This window comes from Nannobrachium achirus (genome assembly GCF_963921795.1).
Source record: "Nannobrachium achirus genome assembly, contig: SCAFFOLD_44, whole genome shotgun sequence".
Lineage (NCBI taxonomy): Eukaryota > Metazoa > Chordata > Actinopteri > Myctophiformes > Myctophidae > Nannobrachium > Nannobrachium achirus.
Window position 1 is genome coordinate 164,640 of NW_027664878.1, and position 6,207 is coordinate 170,846.

The 6,207-nt window shown below is 41.5% G+C and overlaps 1 long non-coding RNA gene across 1 annotated transcript; it reads left to right on the forward strand.

Annotated features, from left to right (window-relative positions):
- The first annotated feature begins 341 nt into the window (after positions 1 to 341).
- LOC308280759 lies at positions 342 to 6,001 on the forward strand. Its single transcript, XR_013961779.1, has 4 exons — positions 342 to 421; positions 2,274 to 2,383; positions 3,295 to 3,405; positions 5,850 to 6,001. It is a non-coding gene; the product is annotated as an uncharacterized lncRNA (long non-coding RNA).
- The last annotated feature ends 206 nt before the right edge of the window (positions 6,002 to 6,207 follow it).

Sequence of the window (6,207 nt, forward strand, 5' to 3'; positions counted from 1 at the left end):
CATGCAGATCGGTACACAGTATCTCTGTAGCCATTAAACGAAACGGGTATTTCTTACATTGATGCTCCAACATATTATCATGCAACCACCAGTTAAAGTTACTTTCCATCCCTCATATACTGTGTGCACAGTGCATCCCATAACCCACACACTGCACATCATTTCGGAGCTCATATCTTTGAACGGGTAAGGGCTAATTTGGATAATTATATGTTTGATGTTTGATATTGCTGAGGTTACATTCATTTCATATATCAGAATAGACCAGTAGGTGGCGGTAATGGGTAATCAACTCAATGGACTCCACAGGCAGGAAGAAGTAGAGGAAGCAGCCGGCTGCTGCTGCAACAAATAATGACGGAGGAGCAAAAATGCTGATATAAACATACTTAACCCTTCTCCTGGAACTTAATTTTGAAAGGTGAGTGTGTTTTTGACTGCTGTGTGTACTGTGTTATGCCTTGTTGAGGTTAGCTAGCTGGGTAGCTACCAAACTAACGCTAATGGCGTCGTGTTTATGCACACATAGTTAAGTTAGGGTGAACATAGTTTCAGCCTTTCAAACCTTGACGCCAACCACTGTTACCTAAAATCGGGACACTTAAAAGCAATGCGCACGTTGCCGCGCACGCGCGTACACACTCTCTAACGTTCGTGCACGAGCACATACGCACCGCAGGGTTGGGGAAAATCCCAGTTGTCCAATGTCCCAGTTGGGCGAACAGACTGTAATTATTGTCCACGACATTGCAAGCGGCGCGAAGGCCAGCGGACGTACCAGCTTTGGTAGGCAGATCTGTGTTGATTTACTGTGATGTTTGTCACCCATAAATACAACCAAAATTTGTATTCTTTCATCTTTTTTTTCTCCCTGTAGTTATGTCACTGCATAGTGCACTACTATTTTATTTACTGTAATTAATATTGGTTGGGTGTTACAAGTATGTTACTCACTGTACAAATGGCCCTTTATGGGTCTGTAAGCGGCGGCCGGCCCATAGGGGCGCTACTGCGCCGAACCCCCGAGGCAAACAACCAGAATAAAATATATTTTGAATTCTGCATTAAGTGATTTATTTAAAATTAGCAAGCCAGCAAGGTAAATATCATATAATAGTGATTAACCAGTGAGTAAAACGTATAATCTGCTGTGAATGCCACTCAATTTGTTGATAAAAATGTCCTATGTTGTAGAACGTTACTGATACCTGACAGTTCTGTGCGCGCATAGATCTTTTTCCATTGAGTCTCGCTTTAATTTGTACATGCGCGATACAATCCTCTTCAGTAGAAGAAAATAGGAGGGCGAGGAGCGCTGGTTTGGAGCGCACGGTTACAATGTGCTGTAGCAGAGACTCAGCTGCAGTTTGGTGGGATTTATGGCTGATTTGAAGTGAGACCGAGCCATGGATCTGGCTGACTTAAAACTCAGTGGAGTAGCAAGGAGATGTTGAATTTGGGGGGAGGGGAGTCCCCCCCTCCCCAAATGAACGGCTCTCTACTGCGGTAACCGGATCCCATCGTTCACTTGAAAGAGCCGTTCAAAAGATTCGATTCGTTCACGAACGTCCCACCCCCATGCACTTCCTAATGCTGCGTGCTGGTGAACATTAACCCGTTCATGCCGGTGGACGGCTCACCAAGACACCAGCACCCCACACGATTTACAAGCCCACAACTTTGCTTGTAGATCGGCGGTGTTTGACTCGCGTTACCGTCGTACGTCGAAGTATAAAGCAAACTTATTGAGACATAAAAAGCAACACAACTAGGTGAGTTCTGATCAGAAACACTCGCGGTTTGTTTTGTATGATACAGGATTAAGAATGCTGGCTTTCCTAGGCTTACCTATGCTACATTTGATACCAATACTTGTTATTTGGACTTCTACTTGTAACAGAGTATTTCTACATTGCAGTAGGCCTATTGATTGATGCTGCAGTAAAGAATGTGATTGTTTTTCCACCACTGAGTAAAAGTTAAGCCATAAGGTGATAGTCATGGCTTTTTTTTTTATTGCGTGGCTAGCGATCCCCCTAGAAAATAATTGACTAGCCGCCACTTGAGTGTGTGTGTACACATGTAACCAAATGGACCCTTACAGGTATATAACTCAGTCTGAGTACAAATAGAACCAAATGGACTCCTTACATGTCTGTATCTCTGAGGGTGTTTACATGAAACCAAATGGACCCCTTATACTGTATGTCTAACTCTCTGAGCGTACAATGGACCCTTACACTGCTAACTTATCATTTCTTCAACACACGCAGGTACTGCTACAAAATGAACACTCTGTTCATCCCGGACACCACAACTGGGGTTGACTGTCACCCCAACATGCAAGCCATGAGAGGGTCACAGGGCTGCAGGACTTCTCCAGGTATGAAGACAAGCAACGATTAGATATTTCCATGGTGGAATTTTGATGTAGCCAGTCTATACGAAAAACCTTTACGCAAAAAACATTTGGACAACCGTCTGTGTAGGTACTATCTTTAGTCCATATAAGTCTTATCTAATGTTCCCCTCAGCCGTCCGAGTAGCATGGCTTTATTAATAAAAGAGCCATGTGTCGTTCAACAACAGTCAATTGCATAAGGCTGGGGGGCCCAGGCCTTGGTATTCCTTGAACAATCTCAGATCTAGTCTAGTCTGTAATCTCTGGTCTGATAATCTGATGGTCTAATCCAATGTGATCTAGTCCGGTATGATCTGTAGTGATTTAATCTTATGATCTTGATCTTGATATGAGAAAGAAGGCTGATTCATCTATTCTATGATATTTATTATCATAGTGAACATCGCCCTCTAGAGGCTAATATTTGAACCCGGCTTTTAACAGCTTTTTCAATGACAAACTCGGAATTGAAACAGGGCTAGGTTTTTTATTGAGTACAGGATATTATTTGGGGATTTATATTAAGTCCACACCACAGGATTCAATTTATTTAACACTTTAACATCTTTGTTACTTTAATATATTTGGGTATATTATTACTTAGCTACCACCAAAAATGCATTTGGGTTAGAATCAATGGGGGTACATTTAGGGTCAAGGGTCAAGTAAATTTACCCCTATTGATTCTGACCCAAATTCTTTTGGGTGCCTATTCAGGGCAGTGCAGTTGGGGGGTGAACTACTCCTTTAATGATGTATGCATGACATTAACGTTTTTTTTTTCTTTATTTTTTTTCGATTGAATATAATTCCAAAATATATCTTCCTCTTAGTGTGTGTGACTTGTTTTCTACCATGCAAGTTGACATTTGACATGTTATTGTGGTTGTTAGGACTAAACCTCCAGACATGTCCCACATCTCCATTGAGATCCTGACAGTGGGTCCTGAAGACTCCATGCTCACTCGACCTGCACGCTTCACTTAAATCCATCTTCTTGGAAGGTACAAGAGTGATTGTTGATCTCTCAATTCTCCCACATAGCTTTGAAAAGAGCTTCTCTCAATTTTACATATGTCTATAAAAGCCCAAAGAAAATTCTCTCAAAAACGTTAGGATGGATCGAGTGATTGTTAAGGTTAAAATAAACTTTGTAGGGACTTTTGAACTTTTGATAACTATTTTTACATTGCTCTGGTTAGAAAGACCAATTTCTTTTACACAGGAAGCTTTATTTTTGTTTGTCAACATAGAGTGAATACAGACACTTAATTTTTAATTAACACGTCCGATAAGAAAACAAAACAACGTGATAAGAATTATGCGGGTGCCGTGGTGGCTCCCGCTTGGATCAGCGTTGACCGTGCCGCATTATCTCATATGGAGCAACAATCGCTAGACTAGTAATTGCCGGGCGATATTACAGCTAGCAGCCACTGTTGTTGTCGTCCTGCGTGCCAGCCGCCAAGCACGGAAAAGAAAATTGGACCACAATCTAGCACATACACATACGAGCGGGGACTGCGGCCGCTTGCCTCGCTGCCCTTAAACTTCTCCACGCTGCCAAAATAAACGGCAGCCTCTAATTGAAACTGAATTACTAGGACACGGCAAACGTGCCATGTCAGAAAGATGCATTACCGCGGTGCCACAGCCCTATTATCACGTCCAGGGACGTGTGTACAGGTTACCATGGTAAACAGGTAAACAGCGCTGCAGTGTCCACTGGTGAGATAAAAAAAAAACGTTCAGATTCTGCTCGATGTCACTTCTTTATTCACATCCATTCTATTTTGGCCCTGTGAAATGGCTTTTTCTCCCTTTGTTTTCACCACATTGCTCGTTTGCTCAGAAAGGCCCTGTTTTCTATGGACTGTAGCAGATTGGCGGATCGCTGCAGTTTTTTTTTTTTTTTTTTTAAGACAATGGCTGTGTCCGAAATCCACCCTATTCTCTAATGTAGTGTACTAAAAGGGGGCTCCGCCATTTTGAACTAGTGTCCAAATGTATAGTGAGTAGTTTTGTACCCTAATATAGTGTACTGAAGTATCCCACAATGCATTTGGATTTGTAGTGTGCATTCGATGGTCACTATTCAAGCCCTACCGCCCCACAATGCACTGCGCTGCGGCCGCTATCCAGCCACAACTATAGGACGCAACGAACGCAGCTAGCCCTAGCCGTAGCCACCTGTTGCTGAGTAAAAGCAACAGAGCTGCTCGTAGCAGAACCACCGGCTAAAGAAAACAACTCGTACAAATGTCCACAGCCTTGTCACCAGAGAACAAATGAAAAAAGCTCTGAAGTTGTTTATGAAGAGAATATACGAGAATAGACGCTGGAGGCTTTTGTTTTTCAATCTCTCTTTTCTTCCCAACCTTCCACAGCTGATAATAATAATCATGATAAATAATATGTTATTTAAATTAGCAAGAATAACCTATTTTATCACAAACATGGGTGTATATCTCGTCTGCATGCGAGACAAATGAATTTGGCACAGACATTATTCATTCATTCACCAATGAATGAATACAAATTAAAAAATATATGTATAGTTTTATAACATTATTTTATTGAATTGTGATAAATAAAAACATAATTATAGAGGCATATTTCTCATAATAGCACTGCAACATGGTTGTATGTTATTTACAATCTACAAGCACTGGGATGTTGATGTACAAGCTCACAACGTGTCGCTTCGCCCCCTGTTGAGAGCTTGTAGATCGGCTATTATTTATTACTCAAAAGCCAGGGCTCTGAGCGTTTTAACTGTGCGACAGCGATGACGCAACCAGATGGCGACGGAGTAGTGTCCGAAATGCGCTGATTTGTTCACTACTGTAGTACACTACATCTGGATCCCTCATTTAGGGTTAGGGAGTAGGGAACGTGTTCCGCATTTCGGACACAGCCAATATGTTGACTGGCTGTAAGCGACAGCCACGCACACAACCACATGTTCGCTGCCACCGACCGAAAATTTGTTAAAAAAAATGGGAAAGATACATGGTGGTTAATCAACGACAAAGCTCTGGCATCGGAAGCGTTAATGTACTGCAGGTTATTTATTTTGAACCAAAGGTATTAATCCATATATGAAGTTCAATACTGTTTGTTATTGACTGGTTCTCAGCCTTTTCAGGCCTTTACCCACACAATTATATAATTGTGACCCCACTAAATTAATATGGTTGAACTGGGGACTCCAATAAATAATCATATTTAAACGGGGCACCTCCCAACCCGACAAGCACTTTGGCTTTTATGAGTTGAGGCATTACATTTAGTTTAACTCGGGTCTACATTTAATTATTTTGAAAATGGCAAATCACCTTCTGAAAAGTGACCTCGAACCTCTTTGTGTATAAAACATGTCTAAAATGACCATTTTAACGTTTCTTCTAACCTGCTATTTTGGTCAATATTGCATTTTGTTTTATAGAGCATCTGGAAACAACAATGTAAGAAATGAGTCTACAACGTCTGTCAAGTCAACTTCTGAACTTCGACACAGATTCCTGAAGCTACTAATCCTCAAAATATGGCTGGAGGAGAAAAAGGAAGAAGTGTACTACGGTGATAATTGAACATAAACTGTACTGTTATTATATAGGCTTCAAAGAAGGTCTCTGGCCCAAAATAATTCTTACTTTGGTTTGTGCACACCCTTCCTTCCCAAACAATCACCTCCTCATATTTACCTTAAAGTAAGTACATCTGATTACAATAGATTTACCCCCATTGTTTCCGGATGGGGATCCGAATGCATTTGGGTCCCCATCCGGAATCAATGGTGGGTA